The sequence below is a fragment of the Salminus brasiliensis genome, chromosome 7, assembly GCF_030463535.1.
Source record: "Salminus brasiliensis chromosome 7, fSalBra1.hap2, whole genome shotgun sequence".
NCBI classification, from domain to species: Eukaryota; Metazoa; Chordata; class Actinopteri; order Characiformes; family Bryconidae; genus Salminus; species Salminus brasiliensis.
Genome location: NC_132884.1, coordinates 19,306,146 through 19,326,002, shown reverse-complemented (window position 1 = coordinate 19,326,002; position 19,857 = coordinate 19,306,146). Strand labels below are relative to the sequence as shown.

The window sequence follows — 19,857 nt, the reverse complement described above, 5'->3', positions numbered from 1 at the left end:
CACTAAAGAATGACACCCAAGCAATAACTCTGAATGCACCTGATTACAAATGGCTGTATATCAATGGCGGTTCGCATCAAAAGCCTTCAATGCAGAGCACACCTCATGAACAAGAAGGCACAGCAAGTGGCTGGATGACCAAATCAACGCAAGAAAACACTGACATCATGATCCCTCGACGAGTGCATGGTGAACTGATGATTGAGTCAGAGCAGCATGCAAGACACAGACGTGAGGATGAACAAACACATTTCAACACTTTGATGAGGGAGACAGAAGAACTGGCAAAACGGACAGAAACGGAACTGAAGATCCTGAATAAACAAAGAGACCAGATCCAGAGACCACATAAAACCAGCTCACTACCCCGAGACATGAGAAGAGAAAAACAAGAGATGAATTACCAAGAAGAACAACAGAGTGACACTGCTGAAAGCTCATCAGAAGATGAAGAAGTGAAAAAACTAATAGATTACCCTTATGTACCAAGACGATCAAGACGTATCAAGGACAAAACGGGCAAGAAAGAAAAAGCTTCCCTGTATCCCATTCTTTACAAGGGACCTGAACAAACCTATGTCCCATGGTCCTTCCTAGATCTTAAAGGCCTGATTGACCAATTACCCAACATGCATGACGAAGGCATGCAGAGAAATCAACTGGGTGAAGACTGACAATAGGTTCATACATAGGTCAGCCGATGGTTCCTATTATAGGATAGCTGTAAAATCAGTTGATAGAACAGTTGCAGAAAAGGTCCTTGTTAACAGAACACTCATAGTTGGCCAATACACACTCACTCAAGAGCAGAAAGACATTTTAGCTAAAGTGCCAGAGAAATTGTGGACAACACATGATACTGACATAGGCCTAGTGACATCAGGAGGTGAAGTCGAAATTCAAGTCAAAACAAATGCTCGTCTACCGTATCAACAACAATATCCACTCAATCACAGCAGTGAAAAATGCACCTAGACCCACTACAGTCTCTGAAATGCTAACCTTTTTAGGTATGGCAGGATACAGTAGTCAATAGATTTGTGACTTTGCACTAAAAACATCTCTTAGGAGGCTAATTCGAGCAGCAGGTCAGCAAAATTTGAAAGGGCAGTTAGAATGGGATGAAGAGGCATTGCAGGCCTTTGAGGCCATAAAAATGGACTTATGTACTGCTCCAGCACTAGCAAACCCAGATTATTCTAAACCATTTCAACAGTTTGTAGCAACCAAAAGTGGGTATGCAAATGCCGTATTGACGCAGGCATCTGATGGGGGGGTACCAGCTGGTTGCATACTTTAGTTCCCAGCTTGACAAAATTGAACAGGATATGCCCCCTTGTTACCAAGGCTTGGCTGCAGCAGCCTTTGCCTATGAAAAAGCTACTTCTATCACCCAGGGGCACAAGGTTGATTTGTATACCAACCATGCATTGCATTCGTTGTTAACGTCCAATTCATTTGTTTTAACTAATGCCAGACGAACTGGGTATCACATTATACTTTCTGCACCCGAATTGACCAAATTGGACCAGCCAGCTGAGCCTGCCTCACCACAAGTTGAAGCACAGCCAGGCGACACCCCTACGAAGGCACCCTCACCAACTGACGGAAGTGAGAAAGCCGGACCAAGTGGTGTGTCCAGACCGGTCACTAGAAGCATGACCAGACAGCAGTCACAATCTGAAGACTCAGACAGCAGTTAAGTAATTGTGCACTTATATCTACTCACAATTCTCTAAGAAGTCCCCCTCTTATCAGTCCTGATTAAAGCGGGGTCGGGCCATAAGTAGGGGCCCTCGTCGCTTTCCAGGTGAAGAAATTGGGTAGCATCCAAAAACTTTGAGATTAGGAGGGTTGAGAATTGAGTAGAAAACAGAACAAACATGTCTATATGGATTGTCTTGCTGTACTTCCTAGCGGGAGATTTTGCTGAGATAACAATCACACCATTCCACGATGACCACAACAAGTCAAACCAGGAACCCGACTGGTTCCCTGGGCAAGAAATCTGGTTAAACAGAACTGAAGTTGTGACCAATGACACCAAGGTTATCTTACATGGAGGAAAATACAATATTATATCAGTACCTTCTATTTTCTGCTAAATCATTTACTAACCAACCTTGTATAGCTTGTCATAATATAGGCCTAAAATCTCAAGTAGCACCGCTAAGTAGCATTAGCATGTGTAGAGATCGGAGACACCCTCACAAGTATACTGAATATGTTGACTAAGCGTCAAGATCAATACCTAGCCAGTATTGATCCACAGGATAGCTCTTGGTGGGCCTGGATGAAATCGCAGCATTGGCAAACAATGCTGCCTCAAATTCTCGGTATAATTGTCACTATTCTCATACTGCTTAGTTGTATTGTTCCTACTGGATTAACGTATCCTGGTCAGTGCATTGTCGTGCAGTACACTGAGGTGTAGCCCTATTTTCACCAGTTGAATCACCATATTTTCTTTTCATTTACGTCTGCAAAGTGTTTGTTTTCTTGTATTTAAGGTACAGCTGTCAAGGCAGGAAGTGAACCACACCTAAGAACAATAAGCTGGACATACCCTCTATAACCAGTATAACAAGGAGGCGGTTGAATACCCCCTCCACAACCTAAGCGACCCTGGAGTTCAAGTGTGATTTTAACGTATTTGAGGGAGTGGATTGTGCAGCGGTCTCTCCCTTATCCACCCCGGGAAGGCCTCTGGCGGGGGGTTTGCCGGTCCAGTGGCCACAACCTCATAGCTTTGGCCCAGCATCACACGACTTCCCTAGCTATATCAGAACCTTCGCCAAACCCAGTACTGCTTCCCGCCAGCTGAAGAGAATAAGGCTAATCCTGGGTGATCAGCCTACTAAAGAAGGGTTTGAGATCCATACCAGGCTTCCAGGTAAATCTATCTGGTTGAATTGCACTGTCACCAAAAGTAGTGGAGCTGTCCTTTACACCTGGACTTCGTGTGCGTGGATGCCGGAGTGTGGACTGGTTCAATATCGCAACACCCGCCCAATGAGTGCCAAACATTCAAGACTCTGTTCAGCAGAACGAATCCTTGTTGGATCTGAACTATCACCCGTATTCTGATCCGTCCTCATCATTTTACCAGTCCCCTCCAGGATCATCTGCGGCCTGTGAATCCTCAACCCCTTTCCAGCATCATGTTCCAGTTTCACAAGAGGAACTGGACAAAGGCATTTTAAGCCCAGCATCCACTCCCATTAAACATAGAGTCCGACGTGATACCCCTCTATACAGCTTTGATGACAAAGTTTATATTGAGGCAATTGGTGTCCCAAGGGGGGGTCCCTGATGAGTTTAAGGCAAGAAATCCAATAGCTGCAGGCTTTGAATCCATCTTATGGTGGATTAATATCCCATCCCCATGTGCAATTAAGAGTCTTTTACTGTAAATAATATTGTTTATTGTTTATTGCTTTTTTTTTTTTTTTTTTTTTTTTTTTTAATTCTTATTTATATTGTGTATATATATTGTGTATATAGTGTAAATTATTTATCCAAATTTTTTGTAACTGAGTGTCCTGCTATCCCTTTCTGCTGCTACACTGTAAATTTCCCCACTGCGGGACTAATAAAGGATTATCTTATCTTATCTTATCTTATCTTACTCTCAACAAGAATGTTGATTGGATAAATTTTATCTATTATAACCAACAGCGCTTTGTCAACTACACCCATGATGCCCTGTCTGCCATTGCTGAACAACTCCATGCTTCCTCCTTAATGTCATGGCAAAATCGTGTTGCTCTTGACATGTTGTTAGCTGAAGGGGTGGAGTATGTGCTATGTTTGGAGACTTGTGTTGTACAATCATTCCAAATCATACTGCCAGTGATGGAAGCATCACCAGAGCCCTATCATATCTGAAGAGTCTCCGCAACGAACTAGCTGAGAATTCTGGCGTCGACTCCAGTTTAACTGGCTGGCTAGAATCTATGTTTGGCAGATGGAAGGCCTTTGCCATTGCCATTCTGTCAAGTCTGATTGTGGGCATCTCATTGTTGGCTTTGTGCGGCTGTTGTGTCATCCCCTGCATTCGAGGCCTTGTAGTCAGGGCAGCAGACAAATCTGTGTCCAAAGAAATGTATGCAGGCCTTTACAATCTGCATCCCAGCCCCAATTATTATTTTTCAATACCGCATTCCAGACCTATACTCCAGACCATATCATCCTCTGACGATCTCTTTGCGGATGATTTTCAACCACCTGATTTTCAGACACCTGATCACTCCGCCTATGTTCCACTGTCTTCCCTTCATAAGTCCTAATTCCCCCACCTCATTGTTTGTTGTTGTCCTTAGTCTGATAGTTCCTAGGGGGGGAAATGATGGTTATTCATTGTGTTTTTGTTGAATGTTAAGTGTTAAATGTTAGTTTTGCTTTTTAATGTTTTAGTTTGTTTTTTTTTTGTTTAAATCATTATATATCCACCTGATGTGTTTTCCACAACATTGTACGCATATAAGCATATATCTTACTGTGTTCACATGTACTGATATTAGTACCCTGATACATTGTTCATAACATAAAGTTACGAAAGGGGGGAAATGATGGTTATGTACATTTAAAAATATGTTATCTGTATATTCTACGTATGTATTGTGCCACAATGTCCTTAGCATGATACAGCCAGATTGCTTCACACCCAAACTGGACCAAACTGGTATAGAAGCCCTTGCCAAATGAGGCGGGGCTTGGTTGGGGTGAATCAGAGGTAATCTGATTGGAAAAAACCCAATGATTGGAAAAAAAACCTTTTCTTGAAAAAGAAGTATGTCCTTGCAAGAACATAAGGAAAGAAGTGCGTCCTTGCAAGAACATAAGCGAGTGCAGCGGGTAAGTTCCTTAGTTAACGAGCAAGGGGCTCTAGATCTTGACATAAGCCGGTACAACCGAAAAATATCATGATAAAAGAAATATGCGTAGGAGGGACCACAGCAAGATAAGGACAGTATATAAGGCCCAGGCAGAACCATACTTTTTAGACTGCCTTGGGAGAGTGCTGGCTGTCTCAGACTAATGCATTATTTGTAATGCCTTAGTCTTCACCTTATTTTTGTACACTTTATGCAGAAATAAAGGTTGCACTCTGCCTTTCTATTGACTACGGAGCTGGATTCTTTTATGCACCATTTTCTAAATGCTTATTAGCTGATTGGGGGAATTTATAGAGAAAAAGAGCCGACAGGAGACAGGCAGTCATGAGGACCTGTGTGGCAATAAAAGAAAGTTAATACATGTATAGAAACTGAATGATCACCTACCTGTTACACAGTTGCATATGAATTGTCAGCCTCGCACAGTTGCAGATGGACACAGTCAAAGAAGCAGATGGATAGTTAGCCAGACAGCCAGAGTCACTAAGACTATTCATATACAGACAGAGAAGTAGATGTATAATTAGTCAGTCAGCCAAAGTTCCAGATGGAGATGCAGATGAAGATACTCTTTCTGGCTGAATTCATCTTCAGAGGATAGAAGGAGTCAGGGAGTCATGAGGACCTGTGTGGCAAAAAAAGAAAGTTAATACATGTATAGAAACTGAATGATCACCTACCTGTTACACAGCTGCATATGAATAGTCAAAAACCACACAGTTGCAGAGAAGTAGATGGATAGTTAGCCAGTCAGCCAGAGTCAGTAAGACTATTCATATACAGACAGAGAAGTAGATGTATAGTTAGCCAGTCAGCCAAAGTTCCAGATGGAGATGCAGACGGAAAAGAAAAGAATAACCTGTATTAGAACGATGAAAACACAAAAATTGGACTGTGGACTGCTCACTAGTGCTTGAAGGGGGGAAGATTGTTGTCTGCACTCACCCTCTTATTAATGGTATATACATGGAGTCCATAGAAACAATCCAAAATATAGGGAGTTGGAAAGCTCTCACAAAGCTGTTTGTACATCGGACATCCTTCTTTTTGAAGAGTTTATAATCCTGGGCGTTTCCTTGTGAAAGGAAAGGCTGAACCAAGTCCTTGAATTGGGTTGCTGAGAATCAATTCAGGAGTGATACCTTTGGGATACATTTTACACACAGAAGACAATGTCCATATGAAGCTCAAGTTAGCTGTAAGGAGTGCAAATAGAGAAATAAACAAAGAACAAGAAAAAGAGAAGCTTCCTGCAAAAGCACAACAGCACAAAACCTCATGAATAAAAAACATACACAAAGCTTGACTGAATATATAAAGAACTAAATGATGGCAAACTTACAATGAGTATTAGAACCTATAGTTCCTTCATTCAGTCTTCATTACAGTGAGGTCTAAAGTGAGCCACAACTAAACCTATTTGCTACTGCATGGTTCCCTCCTTATGGCTTGTAACTTGGCCTACTTCCAATATAATGCCACAAAGTGAATGGAGTAGGAATTATCATAAATAAACATGCCATTGTCTTAACACTAGAGTCATATGGGTGTCAGCTGTGGCTTTAAGTAGGCCTAAGCTGTAGGGTTTTTTTATGCCACAACCACAACCGGCCCAATGAGACCCAAAGAACCTGACAACAGACCCAATGAGACTAGGGATGCATCCATCTGATATTAGGGTTGAGTATTGGTTAATTAATTAAATAACTTTCACTTCCCTTTGGTCTCACAGACTTCACATTTCAGAATACAAGTCCTGAGCAAACACTGCTAAATATATAATACAAATATAAATCACACAACTAATCATCATAATGACTGATTATTCTGTTACTCGTCATCTCATAAGAAGATGTATTAGAATAGTCTAATAGTATCTTTAGAAAATAACAAAATCTGGCATGTGTGACTGTCTCCTATTAATACTTTGTCATTGTAAGGCGAATGCTGAGCCAAGGTCCTGCACAATTGTTTCTAATTTTAGTAACAAATATATAGCAATTCATAACACTGCTAACATTATAACATATATCACCTCAGTATTTAGCTGACTATGTCAGATATTAAAGATCAGGATAATTACCGATATTGACTTCTGTTAGAGGGTCTGTAATGTACCACAGAGCTTCAAAGAGGCAAGGAGTTCAACAAAATCACAGTTTTGGGTTGATGCAGATGACAGCACTGTATGACCTTCAGCTCCACCAGATGGACGCTACAACAGCCTACTTGAATGTTTTAATTAATTGTGAGATGTATATGGAGCAACTAGAAGGATTTAAAGGAAAATCAGTTGAAAAGGGTTTCTGTAAACTGAATAGGTCATTGTATGCTCTCTTGACAGTGACTTCTTTAGGGTCTAGAGATCATATATATTTAACAGCCCAAATTCAATGCGGGAGCTGCTTGTACTCTGAAAGCCTAACTTTCTAAAGATGTAAGTATGTGTATCAGCATACAATGGTTACAAAACATGACAGATAGAAGCAACTCAAAATCCATAATCCAAAGAACAAAATCCATAAACACAGACTGGTGAAATTTCATACAGAGAGTGTTACACAACACCAAACCCAGATTGCCTAGTCAACATGGAGAGAGGCGTGTACCCCCATGCTAACAGCTAACCGCGTTGATCAGACTTCAGTTTGAGACTCTTGATCCTCTTCTGATGTTCAAGATGGCTTTTAAACAGGAGACAGACATAGCACACACCATCCAAAGAGAGACAGGAAAGCACCTCAGTATTTAGCTGACTGTGTGTCAGATATTAACCTTGAGCTCCACCAGATGGACGTTACAACAGCCTATTTGCATGCACCGACTGATTGAGAGATGTATATGGAGCAACCACACAGATTTAAAGGAAAATCAAATACATGTGAAAAGGTTGTCTGTAGGATAATACTGATAATCTGGGTTGATGATCTCATCATTGCTGCCAGTGACAATGACTTGCTCATGGAGGTGAAAAACAACAACATTCAAGATGAAAAATTTTCTATGAAAGAATTATTTTCTAGGTCCTGATTTTGATCAAAGTCAAGAAGCAGTAAAGAGAAGTCAAAAGAAGTTCACATCAAAAGTACTAGAACAATTTGGTATGTCTGCCAAGGTCAACCCCATGTGAACAAAAGTCACAGTGCAACAAGTCGTGATTCTGTTGATCCTACAAGATCTCACAAAGCAGCAGGTAGACTGACTTATGTGAAGTATAAACATCTCGGCGAGAGTTCCTGATCCAAGTCCTGTTTTTCCAATAGACAAAGTATGAAAGAACCGTTAAAAGAACTGGTGGACGTTTGTATGTTTTGTTGTGTTTTCAGTGGGTTTGTGGTGCAGTAAACAAAATAACACTTAGTGGATGGTTCTCTCTGCACTCCTTTCTTTTTGATTTCAAGACTACTTACAAAGCCGTAACCGTTACAACGTGAACAAAACCTGATCCAAGTTGGACAGTCAGTAAATTGTCACAGTTCCTTTGGCTCAGACAAGTACAACACTGGACTGCAGTCAAGCATGTAATGAGGTACTTAAAGGCTTCAACTGATCATGGACTGTGTTACCAGAAGAGTGGAGAGAAACTGAAACTTGAGGAAAACAGTGACGCAGATTCAGCATCAAACACAGAAGACAGATGAAGCACAACAGACTCCGGTTTAGGTCTAACTAAAGACAGTTCTGTTTCTCCTGCTCGGTCTACATGTAAAGGAGAATATATGGCACTGACTGCAATCATTCAGGAAAGCTTGTACCTCACACAGCTACTAAATGCCATGAACAGTGATCACCATTATGCACCTGTGAAAATACCTGAAGACAACGCAATCGCTCTTTCCATGAACCCTGTATGTTAAAGACAGAACACGCCCACATTAGACACCACTTCATTCGATCAGCACTCCATGAGTGTAAAATAACTGAACACTGACCCACAGCAGATATGGTTGCAGATGTTATGACAATACCTGCAACTAAGCTCAAGCTGGAGAAAGTTAAGAGCTTTGTGTTTGGGATGTAAACGGGTAAGTGTTGTGCTGTGGAACGCCATGTACAGTGAGAGAGCAAGTGAAACACGAATCAACCGATGGGTTACACACTAACCATTTCACACAGCAATTTACCTACAGAACTCTTCACAACAGGAGCTTAAATAGCTGTTTGAAACCACCTCCATACGACATGCTGACAGAGAGAAAGCCTAACCTAGACTCAAAGTGTTAAAGGGAATCTTTGTAGGGAACGACAAGAACAGTCCATCATACCTAGTCTACTGTCCAGACACAGAGAAAGTCCATAAACACAGACTGGTGAAATTTCTTACAGTGTGTGTTACAGAACACCAAACCCAGACTGACCAGTCAATAGCAGATGACGTCCATGAAGAGAGGCGTGCACCCCCATGCTAACAGCTAACCGTGTTGATCAGACTCCAAAAAGAGGTTCAAGAGTCTCAAACTGATGTTCAAGATGGCTTTTAAACAGAAGCAGACAGACATAGCACACATCATCCAAAGAGAGACAGGAAAGTCAGCTAAATACTGAGGTCCTGGGTCAGATATTAGTGACCAGACACTGACCAATACTGACTACTGATACAGGGCCTGTAATGAACCACAGAGCTTCAAAGAGGAGTTCAACAAAATCACAGTTCTGGGTTGATGCAGATGAACAGCACAGTATGACCTTCAGCTCCACCAGATGGACGACACAACAGCCTACTTGAATGCTTTCATTAATTGTGAGATGTATATGGAGCAACCAGAGGGATTTGAAGGAAAATCAAATACAGGTGAAAAGGTTTTCTGTAAACTGAATAAGTCACTGTATGCTCTCAAACAGTCTGGAAGGACCTGGAACAACATGTTGCCTGATTATCCAGATGAAAATGGCTTTACACAGAACCTAGATGACCATCGGGTCTACAACAAACCCCCTGAACACAGGGTTAGATGTTCCTTCATGAAGTACAGTAAGCTAGCTGTGATGCTGTTGGTTATCATGATCACAGGTGTGTATTTATTGTCTCAGGAACAGACTGGCTCCTTTACGAGTGTGTTGCTACAGTATCTGTACATAAAGGCTCTATATAACATGACATTGAGGTCAGAAGACCATCATGAACACTAAAAGCCTGAACTTCCAGAGGGAGCGATTCTATGCCCCCCACCAATGTGAAAATCCCTCCTAGACCCTTGATTCAGAGCTCTGTATTCACTAGGTGTTGATCAAGTTTCACAGAGACATCGTGAACTAAGGAGCTGATCAGTCAGAACTTCACTGACCGTGACTTCTTTAGGGGCTAGAGATCCTATATTTAACAGCCCAAATTCAATACAGGAGCTGCTTGAACTCGGAAAGCTGAATGAATCTGGATCAATTCTAATAAAGTTGATAAAGAGGATTTTCTGATGTTACGATTATAAATCATGCGGGACACAGACACAGTCTCCATACTGCAGGTTAGTCTGAAACACTATGAGTGACTCTGATATATTACTGTTTAATACAAGCAGAGAAATCACAGAATTAATGCTTATAAAATCGAGGAAATCCTCTTAAAGCTAACCTGACTGGTGGGACTGGGAAGGGCCAGTCAGTCCTGGCGTAGCAGCTTCTCGATGTTCCCGGAGAAAACGACGGACCCCAGGCCGCTCGGGTGAACCTCTCTGCGGAAGAGGACCTGCCGCTCCCCAAAGATCTCCTGTCCGACAGCCAGCAGTGGAGCACGAAGAGCCGGTAAACGCTCTCTTACTCGTCGGTAGGTGAGCAGGGGGCCGAAGACGATGATCCAGCAGTCTGTCTTTTTCCAAACGGAGCCGAAGCCGCCACGCTGCCGCCGAGAGGAGCCGCCCCGAGGAGCTGTACTCGGTACCGGAGCAGGTGAAGGTGAAGGTGAAGAGCTGTGGTGGTGGAGGAGCCGTCGACTTTTCCGACCACGCCGACGCCCCCAGACCCTCTCCGGTGCGGGAGTGGAGGTGACGAACCTCGGTGTCTTCCGCTCCGGTAGCGCTGGAACTGAGACCGCCGCGTTGGAGACGTCGCGGGCTGCCTCTGGCCTCGTCTTCCTCGGTGGGACTCGACTGCCGGTCCAGCTGGACGAGCTCGTTCCTCCGCGGTCTCCATGTTCCTCCACAGTAAACAGACAGAAACACAGACGACGGTCAGTGAGACAGAGGACTGTACAGTAACACAGCCAGCTGCTGTAATCCTCGAGCTCTGTGCTCCCTAAGATCAATAAGACAGAGCTGAGAGTAAAGACTATAAAGGAGAGTCGGTCGCTCGACGCTCTGAGTCGACTCACGTCTCGAACAGCGATTCAGAGTCTCGCTCAAAATACCGGAGATCACGTGATCCGAACCGAAGCTTCGTTACGTCACTGAAACGCGATCACGTGTCAAGGCGCGTCAGACCCGAGCGCAACGAGCTGAATATAAACTGAAATATGTACTTAAATAAAATCTAAATGTATAAAATGAGTGAATTTGGTTGACTTTCATTTTCAGAGAAAACAAAACATTAACACAGTTTTTATTTGAACATCAGGTGTTGTTTCCAAACCGACAAAAGAGATAAAAGTCCTTGACAAACCTCCATATTCGAGGGTTTTTAACTGGAGACGACGTGAAATTACCTCCAATAAAACATTAAAAGGAACAATAAGGACTAAATGACAGCAATCGTTTAAAATGTCTACCGCAGTCCAATCTCCAAACACTGGAGAGAGGGGTCTGCCCCGCCCCCTCAACCCCAGACCCGCAGCTCGAGCGGGTTGCCAGGTTGAGGACACTGAACCTGCAGGAACGAGCGCGAGACGAGTTCAATAACTTTTACAATGACAAGCGACGACGAGTCATATTCTGTAAGATGATCAGTAAATATACTCGCTTGATCTGTTTTTATTGTCTGTTCATTATAAACCAGCTCATGAGGATTTTATACAACTCTGTCAGCTGTTAGCGAGCTAGATGCAGCGCTGCCGGCTTTATCCAGAGCCAAGCTCGTTCTCCTGAACACAAAAAAACACTGCTCCTAAAATCCACTCTGGAGCTGGAATTACTCATTTACACATCCTGACAACATACTGCTCAGTTTATCAGATCATATACACACTTTTCTCCGAGTAGTAGCTGCTGTAGACCTCAGTTATGAAGGACCCTCACTGGAGCTTCACCACACAAACCTTCTGGACACAGGAACATCATCAGGGCTTCCAGCTCTTCAGCTGCATTGATCACCAGCTCCCTCCATTTCATGTAGTTACTGTTACACATTAGTTTATTTCACATCGTCTTTACCCTGATTTATGTTTATAACATTGTTGTTTGTTGTTCAAATAAAGTCAAATTATTAATGAACAAAGCTGCTGTAACAACAAAGTATGACTTATGAGTTGATGAAAAAGACCAGATGAAAATGAACCATTTTATTAAACAGTTGTATGCATTTCCTGTTTACAGAGTAATAAGGGTTTATAAGGGTAAGTAAGTAACAGAATGGTAATCAGATTGTTTAAAATGGTTATGATCAACATGATTTACAGTATTGATAAGTGAACATTTCATAGTATATCATTAATAAAACCAGAAATGCTGAGATCAGTATACAAGCTCCAATCAGTGCAACGACCTTATTATAAAATAATGCAAAACAAAGTATAGCAACAGATATGAATAAATATAGTACAGAAAAATATATCAAATGGACTTTAAAGGGACTTGAGAGATGTGCAGCTCTTCCTCCAGTGGGAACTGCTGCTCATTAGTCTGTCTGGAACGCTGCACTGTGGAGAAGAACTGAAGTTATTACACAAAAAATGTAGTTTTGTTTTGTGGGCTAGTTTTTCAGCACAGTGTGATGTAGAAAAGAAAGGATAGTTTATAGCTGTGGAGCATACGGTCAAGCCTGGGTTTGCTTGAGTTCCTCTATGGTTGGTGCCGGGACAGGTAGGAGTAGGCCAAACCTTCTGGGGTCATCAGGGTGAAGCGACCTTAGTCTGGGTCTTCCCCTGCCAGTCATGAAGCAGCAGCTGTAAGAATCAAATTATAACAAACTGTTTACAAAGACGAGGAGCATATTCCTCATCTGGGCTGTCATCACCTTTTCCTTTTCTTCCTGATCATCTGTTCCCCAATCAAAACTGTGAAATGTGAGATGAGTAAATACTAGGAATCCTACTACAAGTACATTTACTTCTACATTACTACTCAAACAATAATCACAACTTCCTGAAGTCACTGATCTCATGTTCATTCATGTTCAGGTTTTCGTTGTCTTGGACTCTCCTATTCTGAAGACAATATGATGAAGAATTACACACTGTCAGCATAGGTGTGGACTGCAGCTACTATTTTCTCTGTGTCATGTTTAGTAATAAACTATAGTTATCTCTTCTCCAAAGCTTCAGAGACATCCATGGTGCTCTCCAGAGCTTCAATCCCTTCTTCTATAAGTGGTAGATCTTCTCTATAGAGATAAAATTGTTCTGTTTGTGAAAATGTAGGCCACCAATAATACTGTACTTCTGTATTGATATTAGGATCTATAATTCACAATGTGGTCTGAAATCATATTAGTTCAGATCCTGAATACTGACCGGTCTGAAAGTGCTCCACTTGATGGACACCCAATACTGGACAGGGGCAGTCAAATGATGCTTCCTCTGCTGCCTCTTACTAGGGGTAGAGGTGCTTGGACATTCAAAGCTAGAAAGAAAATCCCATAATCAACTTATTTACACAGAAAAGTGAAGATCATTTCACCAAAATATCAAACCTGAGTGATCTCTACTAAAAAGGGCTTTATGGACTCTATTAGATACGACGGATGAACAGCTAGCGTTTGTAGCGAGGAATGGGCAGGAGTAGCATTACTCGATTTGGACGCCAGAGGTTGTTCAACATATAATTACATTCATAAACTCAAAATAAAAAAATGGCAAAAAATGAAAAATGGTAGTAACTACAGTAACTCATCAGAAAGCGCTTCCAGCAGTAAAACTACAGGCAGGATAATCTGATATTGATTAATATTGACGCATGCGCAGTAAGCCTCTATAGGACAGTAGCTGGGCAGCTCTAGTCTGGAGCACTTTAGCTACCTAGCTCTCTCAAACACGCGCTGCCTTCATAACCCAGCTGCACTCGGACCACTGGGTAGAAATGAAGCACTCCAATGTTTAAAGGACTGAAAAAGCCCATCTCTACTAGTGGCTGTAAGAAATGATCTAGATGAGGTTAGCTAAACTTAGCTGAAGCTCAGTGCTCACCTGTTCAGGAGGAAATCAGCCAGTTCGTCCGTTTTGAAGTCCTTCTGGGCTCTAAGCTGTCTCCATCTATCAAACGCATCGCCAGTATTTCCTCTGCTTTTACTCCGTCTCTGGTCATGGAGCTTTTTAGACGAATGCCGAGGCTTTTTAGGTTGTGTAACATCTAATGATCCAGGTCCAGGTCGCTTCCTCGCCTCCATGGCTGTAGCACGCTGTGTTTCCTTGCTGTTGTTTTTCCATATCTGGCAACCCGGGGTGTGGCAGTAGGACTGGGGGGTGGGGGAGTGGGGCAATGGGCGGGATAGGAAGCTACAGCACAACCAGAGATCCGCTCCGTACCTGACCCCTCAAAGACCACCATACAGGTAGAAGCACTGCGGTCAAGAAATGCTGGAGCTGAAACCTGTGTGTTTCTTTAAAATCTGGAGACACATCCTGATCATTTTATCAGTTAGTGCAGAAAATGTAATACTTAATGACCTTTAACTGATCAAATGGAGGTTTGTGATTTCTACTAGAGTTTAGAAGTCGTCAGCCCTTAAACTCAGGTCTCTAAATGAGTTTAATGAAGTGGACATTTGGAGTCAGATGAACTTCACACTGTGAGGTATGGCTGTGTCTAACAGTCCGACTGTGTGTCACTGTATTAATGCGCCACAGGAGGAGCGCTTTTTTAGGAGACAACAAATGAGTAATATATTGATCCTTTCTGGTAAAAATACACCATCTTACAGTTATTCCACAAATAAATAATCTAATCTAATTAATAATATAGAGAACTCTAAGTGAAACACTGAGATCTGCAGAAGAACAAGTGACCGAAAGGAACTAGACCAGGCGGCGGATGACTACATTTTTAGGACACGCTGATGAAGTTCAGCTCAATCAGACTGGAGGGAGAAGGTCCGCTATCAGAGAGAGGAGAGTGAGGCTTTATCACCGGTGGAGGAAACTAGTCTGAATCCCAGCACTTCAATGTATGTAGGCTACAATAATCACTTCCATGATATTAAAATATTAAATAATAAGATAAAGCTCCCATTAGTTTATTGTTGTTGTAGATTGTTAGTTAATTAAGAAGGACGTTGGCAGATCTAGCTAGATAGTTGGGTAGCTCGGCTAATTAGCTGTTAGCTTTCACTGAACTCCAGCTTTCCTTCTCTCACAGTTTATTCAGGTCAGAGAGCTTTTAGACAACAAATCCTCGCCCTTCCATCAGAGTTTTATACGAGTCTCAAAATGTAGATTTAGTCTCCTTCACTAGCACTAACTCTTCTGATGAGTCTGTTTCTGTTCAGCAGTAAGAAGATAGTAAATAAATGAAATTAAAAACATTTAGTTCAGAATAAACTGCTTTAAAACTGGTGCAAAGGAACAAAACCCTGTGATATTGAACTTTTTTTGTGAATAGAGGATAGAGGTAAGCTTTAGTGTTTCAGGATTCTTCGATCTGTACAAAGACATTTAGTTATTTCCAGCATTTTTCTGTATGATGTTGAAACAGTTGTTTCATTGGAGAAATGGTGCTGAGCTGCTAATGCAGGTGAGGGCTCTTCATCTCTGTGAGAGCAGCTGAGCTTGAGGACTAGCTAGCTAACTACCATGTGTTCAGTGAAAGATCAGCATTTTTATTAATGGAAACACAAATAACTAAAGAAAGAAATCAACAGTAAATAGAAAGTCATTTGCATGAAATCATACAGAATTTTCTCTGTGGGGGTATTTAGTTATTTTTACTTACTAAAAAAAATAAAGCAGGATTTCTCAGTCAGGGAGCTGAAGCTCATAGAGGAGGATTTTCTAATAAAAATGTGCCTCAGCTCTTTGTCTACTGGATAAGCTTGACTTTGGGCTTAAGTTATCTTGCTAATCTGAGAAATCCTGCTTTGTGAAATGCCCCCCAGGAGTGGCTAAATGTTTACATAGGATACATCTGATTTTGTTAGATGAACAGAATTACTGGACACATTTGGTTCATTTTGTTGCTCTTGGTGTGCAGGTATCCCACCAATGCAGAGCATGTCCAAGTTGCAAAGCTTTAATGTTGAAGAGCTCTTTCCTGAGGGATGTTGAGGAGAGCGGTTATGTAAGTTTGTTTAAGAATGATTTTATTATGGTTGATCACAGAAGAGTAGTTGGTGTAATATTGGTTGAGATATTTGAGTAATTCTCTTTTTATGGTTGGGACTGATAACTTATGGTATCTTTGATGAAGGAATCATGCGTTGTTGGAGAAGATGCTACGCCTGTGGCCCACATTGAGGTATCTCATTAAAAGTACAGGGAGACACAACCTGATTTGTTGATTGTGAAGGACCACATGAAGAAGACCTTTGAAGACTCTTGGAAGATTCTCAGGGGTAAGTGGAATAAAGTAATGGGAGGTAAAACAGTATAGCCATGAAATGTGATGTGATGAACCAACTTCATATGAATAATTGTGTCTTTTATAGTCTATTAAAATATATTTATGACTGTTCTAGGTTTTTTACTCTTCACTACTGCCTTCATCTCTACAATTTATTGCAACATCATAATGAAGCTTTTGTGTATCTTCTGCTTTTGTCTTACAGTGTATGATGAGGTTGATGCCATCCATCCTGTGATGGTGAACATTTGTCACCGCTTCAGCTGAAACAGTGCTGGGAGTTTTCCTCTAAAGAACTCCTAGGTTATCTTCAAGAGATGCTCAGCAAAAGTGTAAGCACCCCACTTTCATCTCCACCAGCAGACCTACAGAAGTCTCAAACTAACCCCCAAAATATAATACCGCCTAATTCCAAATCCAGTCCGGAGGTATTATCCCTGCTTAGGTAACATCATGACGGCGATTATCCAAAAACAATTCACAATCACCAAACCAACCACACCAAAATGTCTATTAGAACACAAACAACCACAAGTGAGCTATGCTTAACAAATCTACTACAAAAGTCCATTCTGATTAACCATATACAAACTCAAAAGATACCCCAATGGACCACTACTGTGCCCTAATACAGTGTCACAGTTTATGTCAATTAAAGTCGTCTACATGTAAACTTTGACCATCAGAAGTTTCCCACTTCTCAACCTCTCCATTTGAGCAAGTAGCTGGAGTTAAAAGATTTAGCAGTGCTGAGCTGTCATGCATGCAGAAGTGGACTAGATTTGAATAGCAGATAAAACTCGGGAATGGACTGATTTAACAGGTAGAAGAAGAAAATGCCTGAAAACGGGAGCAAAAAACATTCCCCCAAAATGGGTGGTAAAACGGAAATGCCCTAAAACGCGGGCAAAAAAAGAAAAGAAAACGGTGCCTGAAAACGGGTGTGAAACCGAACATGCATGAAAACGGCTGTGAAAAAAATACACGAAAAATAAAAATCCACCCAAATCCGACAAAAGTTGAAAAAGTGCAAAAAACGCACAAAAAAGGGTGAAAACGCTCAAAAAACTTAAAATATGCCCCAGATGCATCAAAATGCATCACTTGCATGAAAATTTGAAAAAACGTTTAAAACGCACAAAAAGTGTAGACCGCGGACCTGATGTGAAAAAATTTACCCAAAAAATGAAAATCCACTCAAATCTGACAAAAGTTGCAGAAGTGCAAAAAATGTTAAAAACGTACAAAAAAGGGTGAAAACACTCAAAAAGCATAAAATATGCCCCAGATGCATCAAAATGCATCACTTGCATGAAAATTTGAAAAAACTTTTAAAATGCACAAAATGTGTAGACCGTGGACCTGACGTGAAAAAAAAGACCCAAAAAATGAAAATCCAACCAAATCTGACAAAAGTTGAAAAAGTGCAAAAAACTTTTAAAACGCACAAAAAGTGTAGACCGTGGACCTTCACAGCGGACACTGACACTGACACTGACACGCCACAGCGGTACTGGCAAAATGTTTTTGAAGCTCAGACTTACTGCAGGAGGAACTACACTGATCTAGTCAGGCATCAGAGATCAGGACCAGAATGAAGAAGTGAAGATTAAAGGAATGACCAGCAGCAGTTATTTCTGGATCGGCCTGCTGCGTGATGACTGGGAGTGGACTGATGTAGGACCCTCTGCTTACAGAAACTGGGGGGGTTTTCAACCTTGATCATCACCATTACTAAACTGTATGCAGCTGAGAAATGGGAAATAGGAAACAGTGCCATGCAGTAATGCTGTTTCTGCTGCTCTGTGCTACAACAGTAAGTCCTGCCTTCACACACACACTCTACATCTCTCAGCAGTGTCCAGTACCATCAATATAACACACCTTACCTAATTCAGTGTCTCTGATCTCACTGTAAAACTCACTGTCTTTTCTGTCTCTATCAGTGTCTGTAAATGTCCGTGCTGACTGTATGAGAGGGGGGAGCGCTCTGGACTACAGTAAGAAAGGTAACAGGACTGGTCAATATTGTAGAAGTTATTACTGAATATTAAAGAACAACATCAAGTTAATATGTTATTTCAAACTGAACGCTAGATCACATAGTCAAGTAACTTCTTATTAAACACTCTCACATTTACACACGTCACACCTACACCTGTCATTTCCGTTCTGCTCCATTAACTAGAGAACATTTCTCCAGTCTTTTCTCCTGCAGAACAAAGTCGTCTCAGAACTTTCCATCTCATTGAGACAAACATGACTCAGACTGAAGCTCGAGCAGCTTGCAGAGGCAACTACACTGACCTGGTCACTGTGTACGATGTGGAAGACATCACTGCACTGATTAATCTGACTGGTATCGGTTCTGCCTGGACTGGTCTGTACCGGAATCAGTCCAGTACTAAATGGTCTAGTGGTGATGAAGCTACATTCAGTGCTCTGACAGGAGACTGTGGGTCAGAGCCGTGCTGTGCTGCTATGAAGGCTGATGGGTTTTGGGAAAGTCTTCAGTGCACAGAGAAAAGGAATTTCATGTGTTATAAACAAGGTAAAAACTGACTTAACTATAGAGGTTTAAACTGTATGAACTCTGAACTGTTTACTCCTCTCAGCTTCTGCTGCATTTATTTACAATCTGTTTCCCCCTGAAGCTTAATTTGTTTTTTTAATTTTTTTTATTTACTGAAAACCTGAACTGTGAGTAAGATAGACAAATCCAGATTTTTTTTTTAGATCTCTGATCCAGTCCAGGTACCTTTAATATTGAGTATTGGCTGAATCTGATTCAACTTTTTAAAATAGTGCTGGGATGTCAGGATTCTCTAATGCATGCTTTAGCATTAGCCATATCTTCTCTCACCTTCACTGGAGGAATAGCAGTGTCCTCCAAAATGGTCAAAACACTAAAAGTGCAGATCCTGTAGGTGTAGATGTTCCACGGTAGAACTGTGCCACACTTCAGTCTGAAAAAACAAAGAATTGGAACTGAACTGGACTTAAAGTAGCAATACCTGACCCACCTAAATATGCCACCTAAATTGCAGTGGTATCAAAGTGGTTGCTATGACAGTTCTATATGGTTGCACAGATGTAAGGTTGTTGCTGTGGTTTTCCAGGTGGTTGCTATGACATTGCTGTATGGTCGATATGGTATGTGGTGGATGCCATGGTGTTGCTAAGTGGTTGTTATCATATCCCAGGTGGTTGTTGTGGTTTTGCTAAGTGGTTGCAAGCTGGTTGCTATGGTGTTGCGAGGTAGTCTCTCTGGTATCCCATGTAGTTGCTATGGTCTCCCAGGTGGTTGCTATGGTCTCCCAGGT

The 19,857-nt window shown here is 41.6% G+C and overlaps 1 pseudogene; it reads left to right on the top strand.

Annotated features, from left to right (window-relative positions):
- Window positions 1-19,857, top strand: part of LOC140559655 (general transcription factor II-I repeat domain-containing protein 2-like) — a 65,163-nt pseudogene that overhangs the window by 38,999 nt on the left and 6,307 nt on the right.